At 43.2% G+C, this 17,107-nt stretch overlaps 1 long non-coding RNA gene across 1 annotated transcript; it reads right to left on the bottom strand.

The window, feature by feature from the left end:
- Positions 1 to 7,506: 7,506 nt before the first annotated feature.
- LOC133364975 (uncharacterized) lies at positions 7,507 to 16,646 on the bottom strand. Its single transcript, XR_009758069.1, has 3 exons — positions 16,559 to 16,646; positions 11,622 to 11,768; positions 7,507 to 7,661 (listed from the first exon to the last, which is right to left on the bottom strand). It is a non-coding gene; the product is annotated as an uncharacterized LOC133364975 (long non-coding RNA).
- Between the last annotated feature and the right edge of the window lie 461 nt (positions 16,647 to 17,107).

The following is a 17,107-nucleotide window of genomic DNA, read 5'->3' as shown; positions in this document are numbered from 1 at the left end:
AGCATAGCCGTCACGGCTAGTAGCCATTGATAGCCCTGTCCTCCATGAATGTGTCTAATCTTCTTTTAAAACCATCCAAGCTGGTGCCCATTACTGCGTCTTGTGGGAGCAAATTCCATAGTTTAACTATGCACTGAGTAAAGAAGTACTTCCTTTTGTCTGTCCTGAATCTTCCAACATTCAGCTTCTTTGAATGTCCACAAGTTCTAGTATTATGAGAGAGGGAGAAGAACTTTTCTCTATCCACTTGCTCAATGCCATGCATAATTTTATATACTTCTATCATGTCTCCTCTGACCCGCCTTTTCTCTAAACTAAAAAGCCCCAAATGCTGCAACCTTTCCTCATAAGGGAGTCACTCCATCCCCTTGATCATTCTGGTTGCCCTCTTCTGAACCTGTTCCAACTCTATAATATCCTTTTTGAGATGAGGCGACCAGAACTGTACACAGTATTCCAAATGCGGCCGCACCATGGATTATACAACGGCATTATGATATCGGCTGTTTTATTTTCAATACCTTTCCTAATTATCGCTAGCATGGAATTTGCCTTTTTCACAGCTGCTGCACACTGGGTCGACATTTTCATCCTGATGTCCACTACAACCCCGAGGTCTCTCTCCTGGTCGGTCACCGCCAGTTCAGACCCCATGAGCGTATATGTGAAATTAAGATTTTTTGCTCCAATATGCATAATTTTACACTTGTTTATATTGAATTGCATTTGCCATTTTTCCGCCCATTCACTCAGTTTGGAGAGGTCTTTTTGGAGCTCTTTGCAATCCCTTTTTGTTTTAACAACCCTGAACAATTTAGTATCGTCAGCAAACTTGGCCACTCCACTGCTCACTCCTAACTCTAGGTCATTAATGAACAAGTTGAAAAGTACAGGTCCCAATACCAATCCTGGAGGGACTCCACTTTCTACAGCCCTCCATTGGGAGAACTGTCCATTTATTCCTACTCTCTGCTTTCTGCTTCTTAACCAATTCCTTATCCACAAGAGGACCTCTCCTCTTATTCCATGACTGCTAAGCTTCCTCAGAAGTATTTTGGTGAGGTACCCTGTCAAAAGCTTTTTGAAAGTCTAAGTACACTATGTCCACTGGATCACCTCTATCTATATGCTTGTTGACACTTTCAAAGAATTCTATTAGGTTACTGAGACAGGACTTTCCCTTGCAGAAGCCATGCTGGCTGTGCTTCAGCAAGGCTTGTTCTTCTATGTGCTTAGTCAAATGGTCAAAAGCCTTCCATGCTAAACTCCCCCGATTAGATTTCTCCCTAGAACAACTAGCCTCACTTGATTTTAATACAGCTACCTATTCCATTCGAACCAGACTCAATGATATAGACCGACAAACCTCAATTGCAGCTGCTTCTAAATCCTGTTCACCGCTATACCATAAATTGCCTTTAGATCCGTTCAAGCATGCTATATATCTTGACCACCTAACAACTCCCAAACTACGGTATGCTTTTGCAAAAGCTAGATTCAATTGCTTGTCTTTGGCAATAATGGAAGGCAGATATCAGGGAATTCCTCACGATCAATGTTTCTGTCCATGCAAAATGAGGACTCTGGAAACTCTCCCATGTTTTTTTTGTTTGTCCAATATATCAACAGGAACGTTATAAATATATAACCCCATTTACAACAAAACACCCCAATTTACCCTCTGAAGGCAGGATACTCCGACTCCTGAATGGTTTAAATAGATCTCAAACTGAGAGGGTGGCCAAATTTGTTTATGCAGCTCAATATAAACGTCTAAAATTAGTCTGATATCTTACTGAGAATTTTTCAACCTTATGTTTTATTATTCATGTTTTAAAATTAACTCTCTTCATTTTATTCATTTTATCCTTTTATTCATGTACAATGTACTCTAGTATTATTGCTACTTCTTGTATGGGTCCATGACCGTAATAATAAACTTTGAACTATGTGCTTAGTTAATCTAGCTTTAATAATGCTTTCTACCAGTTTTCCAGGGACAGAAGTTAAGCTAACTGGCCTGTAATTTCCGGGATCCCCCCTGGATCCCTTTTTGAAGATTAGCGTTACATTTGCCACTTTCCAGTCCTCAGGCACGGAGGAGGACCCGAGGGACAAGTTACATATTTTAGTTAGCAGAGCAGCAATTTCACATTTGAGTTCTTTGAGAACTCTCGGGTGGATGCCATCCAGGCCCGGTGATTTGTCGATTTTTATATTGTCTATTAAGCCTAGAACTTCCTCTCTCGTTACCATTATTTGTCTCAGTTCCTCAGAATCCCTTCCTGCAAATGTTAGTTCAGGTTCAGGGATCTGCCCTATATCTTCCACTGTGAAGACAGATGCAAAAAATTCATTTAGCTTCTCCGCAATCTCTTTATCATAAGCCATGGGGAGGGAGACAGCTGTCCTGTGCTGAAGGTCGCAGATGTGTGAAGTGCAGGGATCTGGTGTGCTGCATGAGCACATCCAAAAACAGTAGAGACTGGTGGCTCTAATATCAGTGGGAAAGGGAATCCACTCCAGGTTTTAGTCTGAACTTTCAAGGAGCTGTCCAAGACTAGACGGCTGGATCTCAAACCGGGAGATTTAAAATCGAAGCCGGGGATGAGCGAGGCCTCTTATCTTACCTCTGCTGGTGCTGTGCTGCGTTGCATTGCGTTTCCTGTCGTGGCTGTGCCTATTGCTGCCGTTGCTGCTTTTCGCTGCAGCTTGTGTGGGTTCGGTTCGTGACCGCTGCTGGGCCGTTCCTGCGGCCTCCGTCGCTGCACTCCTGTTGCCGTCCCGCTGCCGCTGTTGCTGCGCCCTTCGCTGCCGCCATTGCTGGGCGTTTTTTACCCTTGTTTTTTGCTGCTGTCGCTGTGTTTTTTGTTGTTGTTTTTGTTGTCACTGCTGCTGTGCCGAGCTCTGTCATTTCTCTCGTGTGCCTTGGGCTGCCCCTCTGCGCGTTGGAGCTGTGGCTGGTCGCTGCCGGGCGGCTCGTTTCTTCTGCCATCGTTGCGGCCGCGGCGTTTTTCGCTGCGGTTTGTGTTTCACCATCGCTGGCGTGACTGTGCCCCTTATTGTTGCTGCTGTTGCTGTGCTTCGTCGTGGCCTGGGCTCCGTTGTTGCTGCGGCCCTTTTTTTGTGCTCTGGCTGCCCATACCTCTTCGTCATCACTGCCATCTTGATCCTTCGAGGGTAGCGTTTTCCGTGAGAAGGAGAGAGGTCCAGGGCTGGCATCTACGCGCACAGAGTGTGGGACTATGTTTGCTGTGTTGGTTTGATTTGGATGAGTGGGTGTGTGTATGACTGTGTATTGTGAGTGAGTGTGTATGCTTGTGTACATAAGTTTTTTTGTACTTATATTTTTATTATGTGCCTCGGGAAGAGGACTTTCCATCAAACAGGGAGACTTGAGGGGGCCCCAATCGCCATAGTGACGGGCAGAGGGAGGTATGGCGGTATGAGTAGGACATGCCAGGTAAGGGGAACACGGCCCAGACATGTTGTGGCTGTGCCTTGTTCCAGTCCTTCTCATACCCGCAGGGTTGTTGGTTGTCCTCTCAGCCAACTCTCAGATCTCCAGTTGCTGCTCTTAAATGCCAGATTGGTACATAATAAAACCTCCCTCGTCCACAACTTGATTGTGGACGAGGCGGCCGATCTGGCATGCATAACCGAGACCTGGGTGGGCAAGCAGGGAGGAGTCAGTCTCTCCCAGCTCTGCCCACCGGGGTACCTGGTCCAGCATCATGGTAGATCTGAGGGTCGGGGAGGTGGGGTTGCTGTGGTCTATAAGAGTTCCATCTCACTCACCAAGCACCATGTCCATGCAGCTACCGGTCTGGAGTGTTTGCACCTTGTGCTGGGCCAGAGGGACAGGCTGGGAATCCCTTTGGTGTACTGCCCACCTTGCTGCCCAATGGCTTCCCTAACTGAGCTGACGGAAGTGGTCTTGGGGGTACTGTTGAGATCCCCCAGACTATTGGTACTGGAAGATGTCAACATCCATGCCAGGGCTACTTTGTCAGGGGCAGCTCAGGACTTCATGGCCGCCATGACAACCATGGGGCTGTCTCAATATGTTAGTGGTCCAACACATATATCGGGGCATACTCTAGACCTTATCTTTGCTACTGGACATGGGGATAGTGATCTGGATGTGGGGGGTCTTACATCTCTCCCTCTGTCATAGACAGATCACTGCTTGTTGAAGTTTAGACTTTCAGCGGCCTCTTCCCTCTGCAAGGGTGGGGGACCTATTAAAATGGTCCGCCCCTGGAGACTAATGAATCCTGAAGGCTTTCAAAGGGCTCTGGGGGACTTTCCGGCTGATAGGACTGGCACTCCTGTCGAAGCCCTGGCTAATCTGTGGAACGCAGAGATGACCCGGGCTGTTGACACGATCGCCCCTGTGCACCCCCTCCTCTGTAGAGCTCATACAGCTCCTTGGTATACTCCAGAGCTGAGAGCGATGAAACAAGATAGGAGGTGGCTTGAGCGGAGGTGGAGACAAACTCCAGACGAATGCAATTATGCACTGGTTTGTGCTTCCACCAAGCTGTATGTAGGAGCGGTGAGGATGGCGAAAAAACAACATTTGGCTGCCACCATTAAGTCATCTCTCTCCCGCCCAGCGGAGCTTTTTAGAGTTGTCCGAGGGCTACTCCATCCAGGCCTGCAGGACATGGCAGATACATCGGTGGCCCGCTGTAGTGAGTTTGCTGAGCACTTCGAGCATAAGATCTCATGCATTCGCCGGGACTTAGATTCCCATGTTATAGCAGCCGATCCTAGTGAGGTGTCCGGAGCACAGTCTTGTCATGTTTTATTGGATGAGTTTCAGTTGGTTCAGCTCGAGGACGTGGACAAGGTGCTTGGACAGGTACATGCGACCACTTCGGTACTGGATCCTTGCCCCTCTTGGCTAATAAAAACTAGCAGGGATGGAACAGTTGGCTGGGCCAAGGAAGTGATAAATGCCTCTTTATGAGAGGGAGTGGTCCCTGGCTGTCTGAAAGAGGCGGCGGTGAGACCACTTCTGAAAAAACCTTCCTTGGACCCAGAAAATTTCAGCAGCTACAGACCAGTGGCGAATGTTCCATTCCTGGGCAAGATCTTGGAACGAGTGGTCGCTGGCCAGCTCCAGGCGCTATTGGACGAAACCGATTATCTAGATCCATTTCAATCGGGTTTCAGGCCTGGTTTCGGCACTGAGACAGCCTTGGTCGCCCTGTTTGATGACTTATGTCAGGAGAGAGACAGAGGGAGTGTAACTCTGTTGATCCTCCTTGATCTCTCAGCGGCTTTTGATACCATCAACCATGGTATCCTTCTGGAGAGGCTCGCGGAATTGGGAGTTGGAGGCATTGCTTGGCAGTGGTTCCGCTCTTACTTAGCAGGCCGTCTCCAGAAGGTAGTGCTTGGGGAACATTGCTCGACGCCGTGGGTTCTCCAATGTGGGGTTCCGCAGGGGTCGGTTTTGTCTCCCATGCTTTTTAACATCTACATGAAGCCGTTGGGTGCAGTCATCAGGAGTTTTGGAGTGCGTTGTCATCAGTACGCTGATGACACGCAGCTCTACTTCTCCTTTTCATCATCTACAGGTGAGGCTGTCGATGTGCTGAACTGTTGCCTGGCCGCGACAATGGACTGGATGAGAACTAACAAACTGAGGCTCAATCCTGACAAGACTGAGATGCTGCTGGTGGAGGGTTTCTCTGATCGGATGGTGGATACATATCCTGTCCTGGATGGGGTTACACTCCCCCTAAAGGAGCAGGTTCGTAGTTTGGGAGTCCTCCTAGACTCTTCCCTCTCACTCGAGGCTCATGTAGCCTCGGTGGCACGGAATGCGTTCTACCAACTTCGGCTGGTAGCCCAGCTACGTCCCTATTTGAGTAAGGAGGACCTCACATCAGTTGTACATGCTCTGGTAACCTCGCATTTGGACTACTGCAATGTGCTCTACGTAGGGCTACCTTTGAAGACAGTTCGGAAGCTACAGCTAGTGCAAAATGCGGCGGCCAGATTGCTAACTAGGACCAAGCGGTTTGAGCATATAACACCTGTTCTGGCTCGCCTGCACTGGCTCCCAATATGCTTCCGGGCCAGATTCAAAGTGTTGGTATTGACCTATAAAGCCCTATACGGCGCGGGACCACGATACCTGTCGGAACGCCTCTCCCTGTACGAACCGGCCCGTACACTACGGTCTTCTACGAAGGCCTTCCTCCGGGTTCCGACTCATAAGGAGGCCCGGAGGGTGGTGACAAAATCTAGGGCCTTCTCAGTGGTGGCCCCCGAACTGTGGAATAGTCTCCCCGAGGAGGTTCGCTTGGCACCGACACTATTATCCTTTCGGTGCCAAGTTAAAACCTTCCTCTTCTCCGAGGCATTTTAATCTCAATTTAAGTTAATTTCAATTTAAGTTAATTCAATTTTAAATATGTTGTAATTGATTTTAGTTTGTGTTGTTTTTATATGCTCTGTTGTATTGTACTGTGTGTTTTTATTGTACTTGTGATTTTATTGTACTTGTGTTCACCGCCCAGAGAGCTATTGCTAGTCGGGCAGTATAAAAGTTGAATAAATAATAATAATAATAATAATAATAATAATAATAATTCAAAGTTTGGACTAAAACCTGGAGCAGATACTACTGCCCCCTAACATGGAGCCACCACTGATTGCAAAGTCTTGTAAAACAGAGCAAGAGCAATTAGTGCAGAGGAATTAATTACCTCATAAATTCATATTTAAAGATGTACTGTTTGTCTCTACCAAGTAGCAATGACAGTAAGTATTCCCAAGTCCATCTTAACATCTCCAGTTCTGCAAAAATATTTGTAACGTCTAGATTTTCCAGTGATCACATTGTGAATCTTTGTGTACATAAAGCTATTAATCTGTATCATTGTTTGTAGGATCTTGGCCAGAACAAAGGAGCTCCCAGTACTCTCTTGTGCTTCCAGATAAGTCAATGGGAATGTTGCCATTTAAAGTAGTCTCAGACCTTGAACTGTGTTCATGGTTGAATGTGCACTTGAACCCAGGATTCCTGGATCAAAGTCTTGTACGTGCTCTCTGAAACACTGTCAAGATTCATAAGTAACAGGTAATAAGCCTGCTGCATTCTACCATTCAGACTTTGACCATGAAAAGAAAAATATTGTAGATAATAGAATGGAGCTTTTTTAAAAAAAATGAGAAAGAGCTACTATTCCTTTGCATAAAGGTTTGCACTACAACAGAGGCAGCTCTGGATTCACATACAGCCACTACAAATGTGTTATTTCCTCAGGCTAATTAAAAATTTCCAGTTCATGCAAAATTTCCTTCCTCTAAAATAAAGATAGGGAATAGAGTGACCCACCTGTGCATTGCCAGAAAATAAGAAGTGTATCACTAAAAAAAGGACACAGATTTACATAAAAAGTAAAAATACTAATTTATACAGATAGATGCAAATTTAGAAACAAATATTATAATTTAAATAGAAATATAGTTCATCTTGCCTTAGTGGGGAAGACTGTGACCAGATGATGTGTGCTTGTTCAGTCTGCTGTCAACTTCAGTGGGCAACTTCAAGGTCTCTATTCTTAGGGGTATTTTAAATCTTTAAACTAGACGTGAACAGCCCTTCAAACATAGGACACCTTCAAATAGAGGATAGTTGTCTGTAAATTAGAACACATATATTTCAGTGACGTGAACTAACTTTATTTCACAATCTGCTATGAAATTTCTGCAAATTGTCATTTCCTATGTTCTTCTCCAGATCAACTAAAAGGAATATGTTTTCTTTTCTTTCTACTACTGATAGAAGCAGAAAGCTAAAGTAATTCCTAAATATAGCACTGGTGTTTTTTTAAAGAGCAATCTGGGCTTCCAGTCAGGATGAGGCAAATGTTTATCCAAAACAATGGAGAACTATTTCATTTTTTTAAAAATCAAGCCTTTTAAAAATGTTTGCTAAAGAGCAGTGTGCTAAAGACTCACTTCATCCTCTTTTGCCTATGCATAGCAGCAGCAGTTGCTGCCGCCAGCTCAGCACAAACTGATGAACAGGGCTTTAAACCTTTTCCAGTCAGGCACAAACGCAGACCTTCCTACATGCATCAGTACTGATGGCCTTTTCTAATAAGAGATGCCGCAAAGGACCAAAGTCTTCAAAGTGACAAACATTTGCTTTGTTTTACAGGTGGCTTGGTGCTAGACACTTCCCAGTGTCAGGAAGAGTAGTATGATACTTTTCAAATGTTGCCAGCTCAGACTGTAAAATGGCAGAAAGACCGTTGCTCACATTTAGATCACAAGAACAGTTAGGTTCCTAAGATCCAAGTTAATTAATGTTATTTATTTTACATCCCTTTCAGCCAAAACAGGCTCCCAGAGCAGCTTAACACACCAATAAAAACAAGACAGTCCTTGCCCTTTGGGTTACAATCTAAAAATCACAACACGAAAGGAAAATGGATTGGGAGAAAGGAGGAAATAACCAAACTCAGGTGTCAGTTCTTCATTACAAGCTCTTCTAATGACCAGCTAGAATGGGAACAATTCATGAAGGAAAGGAGCCAAGGTTGCTGGCGTCCCCTCTGCACAGATGGAGTAGCCCTGTATCCCCTTCCCTCCCTCTTGAGGGAATAACTGCAGTGCTGCCAAGAAGCATTTGAAGGAGAGAGAAGTTTGGCCTCTCAGCTGAGCTGATGATGGCATTGCTTCTCTCCTCTTCCTCCCTTTGTGGTAGCCAGATGGAACTTTACTAACAGTGCAATCCAATACTTGTCCACTGAACAAAAATACAAGAACCACTGTTTGATAACATTTGATAAGATGGCTGGTTGTTGTAAGAGGCTCTAGGCCTTAACTGTGTTTTATATTAAAATGAAGGGCTACTGCAACTTTCTTTCTGGGACCCTTTCTAAGGAGGTTCACAGCTTTTTATGCTGTTGCAGCAAAAACAACAAAGAGTCTTCTGGCACCTTAAAGACTTAGCAGATTTGTAATGACAGAAGCCCCTGTGGAAAAAACATAGTTCCATAATATTTTTTTTTTGTTAAGTCTTTAAGATTCGACAAGACTATTTGTTGCTTTTCTTTCTGTGAACTTCCTTACATTTACTGATTTGAGGGTCAAGCCCAATTTTGGGTGATTTCCCTTGTGCCCCCTGACCCTAGAGATGCTTTTCAGTGGATCTACACACAGGCTGGGAAATTTTTCCTTCCGGAAACTTCCTTAAGTTAACTCCTTTTAGGATCTAAGCCTATGGGTTGGATCCAGACAAACCCTACAGTCCTATGCACACTTATCTGGGAGTAAGTCCCACTGAACTCAGTAGGGCTTACTTCTGAGTAGACATATATAGGATTGCACTGTTAGGCTGTAATCCTTAGCCCACTTTCCTGGGAATAAGTCCCATTGAATTAAATAGGACTTACTTCTGAGTAGACATAACATGGTTAGGATTGTGCTGCATGGTAATCACACTATTCCTACTGAATTTAATGGAATCTCAGGCTCAACCAGTCATGATTAATTAGTTCTACAGATTTCAGTGGGGTAAACTTTAAAGCATTGAACCCGATGTGTTAAAAAAGATTCCTTCCATCCCAATCTATAAGATATTTTCTGCAGAGAAGGAGCACTACATAGCCCAGCCTTCCCCATCCAGCTGTTTTGGAGCTTGTTGGGGCTGATGGGAACTGTAGTCCAGAAGGCACATCGTCTGTTGCGACTGATTCTGGCTTTTAATTGCTATAAGAAGAAAGATTTTTCTAATTCAGGGACATGCAATTGCATGCATAAATAGCTTATAACAAATAGGCAAGTGCAAGCATTCAAGACTTAGTGAACCAGGGGCTTCCCAAGGTTCAGTGCTAGAAGCTGTTTTGAGCAGTGGCTGCCATATTAAGTGTGCAGCGCATGTGGGCCCAGCAAACCTAACAATTACTATATATGACAACTTCATCACACATTACAGCATTTCTTTGAAAAAGCTTAAAGTCACTAATGTTAAAAAATTATTGTAATATTCTAATAATTATGTATAAAGTTGCATCTATAATTGATATACATTCTGAAGATATGCACTTCATATTTAATTGAAAAAATGAATAATGTTTCATCTCCAGTAAGAAGGTGTGTAATTGGACACTATTGTATAATCAAGCTACATTGGGCACCCCCACAATGCATTTTGCACAAGGGCCCACAACAAAATTAATATTAAATATTAGATAGCTGGTACTTGGCCAGAGAGGACTTGGCTACTTGTCAGAGCAACTATCTGCAAACGACAGAAACAGGCTAAAAAATATACATATCATATGGGCCACTGTTTTCAGTGAGGCACTGTAAGATAGAACTGAACACTGTCTTGGGAAGGTATGATAGGTTATTGCAAAATTATGCTAGAAATGCATACTCATGTGTCATCAATTAGATTCAACCTTAACTGCCTGATATTTGATAAGGGAACCCTGAAACAAGCACAAAAAGGTAAACTAGGGTTGTGTTATATAGCGATTAAGAATGTACAATGTCCATGTAATACTAAAGAAGCAATTATAAAGCAGTAAAATAAGTTCCACGCCCTTGAGACCAAATGATCTGATAATTTTCTAGGCCCACACCCTTCATAACAAATCGCACCCTTAAGGTCCTTCCCAATGGAGATTCTAAAGAATGTTAGCTTTCAGGGATTTTCTTGTTTTTGCAGATAACATTGTGTTTGCGTGCATGCTGTTTCTAGTAACTCTCCAAACACAGTCTTTACTATACAGTTAGACTTTCTGTGAGATTTTATGGCACATCCTTCACTTTGAGGGTTGTAGTTATTTGATAATTAGCTTTCTGAGCCTATAATACAGGTAATGCCAACATGGTGCCCCCTAAATGTTTTGAACTACAACTCCCACAGTCCCTGGCTATAGGCTATACTAGTGGGGACTGATGGGAGTTGTAGTCCAAGAATTGTAGACCATTGGCCATGCTGGGGCTGAAGAGAGTTGTACAGCAACATTGGGAGGGCCAAAGTTTCCCCACACCTGCTCTAGATGAATGTACAGATTGGAATGTATGGCCCAAAGAACACTGCCACATGGCTTTGCTTGAGTTTCTTTCTCCCTTCTTACTTCTCCAGGCAACCAGGTAGCAATAAAATTTCAATGCAATGTCAGCTTTTAAGCATGCAAAAACAATTCAAGTTTCATTTTTCACTGAAGACACAGCTTCCCTTGACTGTGCTCATTTAGCACAGCATCAAGGCACATTTTCACTCCTATGCACATACCATGTTCCAAGACAGTGCATGAGGTCACAATGACATGCACCACATTTTGATTCGTATGGCTGCTTGGCAAACTGAGGGTTTATTCACAAGGTAATTTATGTTGCTAGCCAACATTTATGACAGTTCTATGAAACACTCCTCTTCAGGGATATCACTTCACTGCAAAATATATTGCAGGGCAGCTATCATAAAGTACCTAATTTCTAACAACAATTAATCTATGATATTAATGAAGGTTATGTCAAATTCTGATTAAGAACCAGTCTGCTACAGCCTCAGAACAGAGATTTCAACCTGTTTTAACCTCCACAAATGGATCACGTGTGTTCTGTGAATGGCTTACCAAACTGCAAAGTGCTTTTGTTTCTGAGTCAGGTGCTGAAATTCCACAGCTCTGTTCAACACTTTTCAAATCTGTTAGTCACTTTGAAGTGGTCCTTAAAAGCTTTTCAGGGGATTGTCAACAAGAAAATTGGTAACAGCAAATCACCTGTATCAAAACATGGTTCACAATTAGCAACTTTCTCAGTAAAGTGCAGCCGCAAGAGCGTTTGCTTAGTAATGTGAGCAAGACTGAGCCCCCAAAAGCTAATACCTCATGTGAATTCAGTATGTGATGAAGAACATGCCCCCAAACAATACCCAGCATGGAGGCTGCCTTATATTGTATCCAGTGTAGCAGCTGCTCCATAGGGCAAGTGACTTACGCACAGCAGCTTCCTATGCAGTTTGGCCCCCATTATACAGCTAAGGAAGGACTTTGAGGGGAAGAAGAAAGAGACACTGATAAGTAATACCAACCCCCAACTGATGTCTTTTCTGCTAATTCTGCCCGAGCTGACAATGTAACCAACTCTCTAAAATTCATTTCTTGGAACATTGCAGGTTGGAACTCGATGGTAACAGACCCTGAATGGCTTCCATATCTATCTAGATTTGAAATTATTGCCCTACAGGAAACCTGGGCCACTGCTAGGCCCCACATAAACGGTTTTTCTGCCTTTGATCTTCCTGCCCTGCCCTCTTCGAGTGGTAGAGCGAAAGGAGGCCTGCTGACCCTAATATCATCCTCCATTAACATCAAAATACACCCTATACAGCACCTTGCCCCATTGGCTCTTTCCTTGCTTCTGGAAATAGGTGCCCTTTCAATCATTTTTGTTAATGTGTATATTCCTCCCGCCAAGGATTATGCTTCCATTGACCATAACTGGAAATTATTTGATCTCTACATCACAAATCTTGAGAACACCCACCCCAACGCAAAAATGATAATTTTGGGAGATCTCAATGCAAGAATTGGTCCCAATAATAATGAATTACTTTCCTCGCCTCTCTGGAGAGGCGAAGAATGTGATCACACAGCCTTCTATTATGTAAGGAATTCGAAAGATATGGTCATCAACTATAGCGGAATAAATTTAGCCTGCTTTGTAGCTTCCCATCACATGATCGTCTTAAATGGCCTTAAGAATATCGATGACTGTGCAGAGTTCACATACATCTCTAACCACGGCTGTAGTATAATCGATTATGCCTTAATCTCCCAAAAATTGCTTAGCACGATTGATCGATTCCATATTGGAACAAAACTAGGTAGTGACCATCTCCCCCTGACTGTCATATGCATTATCCCCAAAGGGATTTCCTTGGCCCATAAATACAACCCTATTGAAAACTTTACTTCCTACTGTAAAAGACCTTACTGGACCCTCCCACTAGCTACAAGCATAGGACAATACTTGTCCGCAATGAATATGTTAGCTATTCGCTCCTTGCTGATGAACTTAGACTCCCCGGTCGAGACTCTCTTTGCTTACGAATCTCTATCTTCAGCACTAAGCTCCTTCTTAGCCCCCCGGCCCTCAGCAGTCAAATCTAACAACTTCAATTGCCCTAAATGGTTCGATAAGGAATGTCTAGCTTTAAAACGGCACCTAAGGTCCATCTATCTTAACTACCGCAATCAACATCTTATTTCCCTTCCCTCCGAATATTATTCAACCAAGAAATTGTATAAGTCAACTCTTGTGCGCAAAAAACATCAAGCCCTCAAGGAGGAATGGAACAATCTCATTGCCGCATCCATGCAAAGCAACCCGGAGAATTTCTGGTCTATTATTAAGAAGGCATTTAGAACTCACCCCATAGCTGTGAACGCTATCCTCCCCCAAACATGGGAAAGTTAATTTGCGTCTCTGTATCGGTCAAAACACCCAACCAATTCAATTAAAAATTTGTCCCCTGAATTTTCCCTTCTTCCGGAGTGGCCGCCTGTCAGCCAAGCCGAAATTAGGGATCTGATTGTTGAACTTAAGAAGGGTAAAGCACCAGGCCTAGACAACATTAGCCCCCCTATTAGCAAAACTTTTCACCAACTTTAACAAATCGGGACATTTTCCAATTTCGTGGCAAGAGGCTATCATTATTCCCATTCATAAAAAGGGGACGTTCAAGACCCTTCTAATTACCGCCCAATTAGTCTCCTTTCCATAATTGGAAAGCTATACGCCTCTTATTTGAAAACAAAACTTCAGTTATGGCTGGATGACAAAAATATTCTGGGACTAGAGCAAGCAGGATTTCGGAAAGGTTTCTCCACTCTAAATCACTGCATAATCCTGCAACATCTAGCTGAAAAATACAACAAACATAACAGTCCCGGGCTCCATGCTGCCTTTATAGACTTAAAGGCTGCTTTTGATTCCATACCAAGGGACAAACTTTGGCATAAATTAATAAACACCACTATAGATAGAAGACTTCTTTTTCTGATTTATAAATTGCACCAGAATACTTCCATCTGAGTATGCTGTGGTAAAGATGGGGGCCTCTCAAACCCCATACACACATTTTTGGGGGTGAGACAAGGCTGCATTTTAGCCCCACTCCTTTTTAATTTATATCTTAATGACCTGGCAGATCACTGCCTTGCCAACAACTTCCATATTCCTAAAATCGCTTCCACACCCTGCCCGTTACTACTCTATGCAGACGACGCCGTCCTACTATCCTTCACGAAGATTGGCCTTACCCGTATGATAAAGGCGTTTATGTCCTATTGCAATGACAATCAACTAGTCATTAATTTTGAAAAAACCAAAATTTTAGTTTTCACCAACAGCAAAACTCTCCCTGTCTGGACGATTAATGGTCACCAAATAGCACAAGTTGCCTATTACAAATATTTGGGCTTAACTTTTCATGCCTCACTGAGCTGGTCTACTCATATACAGGCAACAGTAATGAAAGCAAGGCACTCCATTAAGACCTTACTTCGTTTTTTCCATCATAAAGGCGGACGCTTCATCCCAGCTCTGATTAAACTATTTTCATACAAGATTACCCCCCAACTCTTATATGGTGCCCCTGTTTGGATAAATTCCTTAGGTTCCTCTGTTGAAACCATACTTTCCAGTTTCCTCCGTTGCCTTCTAGCTGTGCCCCGTTGTGTCCCTTCAGCGGCCTTAAGACTTGAATGCGGGTTGACCTCTTTGGAATGTTGAGCATGGATCATGACTTTTAATTTCTGGGTGAAAACTTCGTTTAATCCCCCCCAAGGCCTTTTAGCTTCATTCTGCAATGACCCTTACCCCTCTTTCTGGCTAACAACCATAGAAGCCAAACTGCAGAAAATTGGCCTCTCTAAAGTCTATCTGGCCTCCCTGTCCCATAATGATGCAATTACACAGATTTGTACTCGGCTTATGGACATTGACTATCAAAACTCAATCGCCAATGCTTCCAAAACGTGTTCCCCACTGTTCCTAAACTTACCCTTTGTATCTGGTAAACTCGCCCCCTATTTGTATTTTCTCACTACACCCAAACTACGTTTAGTCTTCACAAAAGCCAGGTTCAATGCCCTAAATTCAGCAGTAATGGAAGGGAGATTTCGACGAATTCCATACGAACACTGTTTTTGTCCTTGCGGATGCGCCTAGATAGAAACTCTTACCCATTCCATTCTGGTCTGCCCATTATACTCACAAATTTGAGCTAAATTCCTCAACTCCATACTGATGACTCAAAAACTTAAAAATTCTTCCCCTGAAGACACAATTGCTTGCCTTCTTGCAGGCTCCGACAAAGACATCACCATACAAGTAGCCAAATTTGTCTTTGCCGCTCAATCAATACGTGCTTCCTTTTAATGTCTGCTTTATGAATTATGTTTCCGTTTTGTATTATATGTTGTTGTTGTTTTCTATTTTGTACCATGCTTTTGGGTCATTGACCGCAATTTTAATAAATCAAATCAATCACTGATAAGTAGGATTATACAGGCTATATGTTTACTGAATAAACATGGCATTGGCACATATGCATCAACTAAGACTAGTATGGAGGGGATCCCCAAGGACCCTGTCATAGATAGCCAAATGTAATGTCCCCTGAGACCACTAGGCTCAATGCTGAGCTACACCTGCTAAGTAGAAACCTGAGGTATTTCTGCCAAGTGGTTCTGGAGGAACTGTCATTTCAATTTCCCACTTTGCCCTAATATAGCATCACTGCAAGTCATTGTGAGAAAATGGAGTCCCAATGGCTATACTATATTAGGGTGTTATGCTGCCGCCGCAACCCAGTAAGCTTCTGAGATGGTGATGTCTAACCTGTGTGCTAACCTGCTGTGTACAAATGGCACACCATAGGATACATCTGTCACAGAGATGCCGTTTCAAGCAGTCTCTATGCCACTCCATTTTCAAAGGAAGCAGGTCCGAATTTTTGTTGTGTTACATTTATAACAACTCTGTTGGTAACACCCTGCAAGAGTTTTGAGCTCCAAGTTCCATGATTCTTACAAAGTGCCTTTAGTCTTTCTTGCACTGACCAAGCATTTACCATTCACAGGTCTTCTTAGGAACTTATTACAAATACCGGCTTTTTAGGACACACAGAGATCCTAGAATTCAATTCTTTTAAAACCTGAGACAATTGTTGTGGAGGGTTATATCATTATGATCGTGGTCCATGATGGAACTGAGAAAAGAACAATCTCATTTGAGAATCACAACAGAATGTTCGCTGGTGTTAAGAAGATAAACTACTCAAATATTTATGTAAGGAAGTCATAAGGAAGTGTGTATGTTTATGATGAGTGATCCCAACCAAACCCATATAAACACAATATTGTCTTTTTCAACCCATTTGCAACATGAATTAGATTGAAGGAACTGGCACTATACCCAAAGTAAATGTCACTGCTATTCAAGAATGTGTTAGATAATTTATATGCAAACAAATTCATAGACATCAATAAGCAAGGCTCCCTACCTTCATTTGAAAATGGCAGAGAACATGGTATTCTGTGTCCTTTCTGTTGAAATGAATGGTGCTGTCCAAACATGCAGGTGTTCTCTCTCTCTCTCTCTCTCTCTCTCTCTCTCTCTCTCTCTCTCTCTCTCTCTCTCTCTCTCTCTGTATGTATGTATGTATGTATGTATGTTCAGGGGAGTATACATGAAGTTCTAAAATGATCTTCAAGCTCTGGCATCCATCCCCACTGGATAGTAATTTGATATTAAGTGCAATGGAGTACATAGCAGGATTCTAGGAACACAGGAAGTTGCCTTTTACTGAGTCAGACCATTGTCCATTTGGTTTGTATTGTCTGCTCTGACTAGCAGCAGCTCTCCTACTCTCAGACAGGAGTTTTTTCCAGCCTTGTCTGGAAATACCAGGAGCAGAACCTGGGACCTAAAGCAAATGCTCTGCCACTGAGCTTCCCCATTATGAGCTGGATTATATACTCCACTTTGACCTGGTTGAGCAAACTGCATTTGTTTTGATTAAGCACAGAAAAAAGCCTTGCCTGGAGAAGCT

The sequence above is a fragment of the Rhineura floridana genome, chromosome 10 (assembly GCF_030035675.1).
Source record: "Rhineura floridana isolate rRhiFlo1 chromosome 10, rRhiFlo1.hap2, whole genome shotgun sequence".
NCBI classification, from domain to species: Eukaryota; Metazoa; Chordata; class Lepidosauria; order Squamata; family Rhineuridae; genus Rhineura; species Rhineura floridana.
The sequence above is the reverse complement of the archived record's forward strand: the minus strand, read 5'-3'. Positions and strand labels throughout refer to the sequence as shown.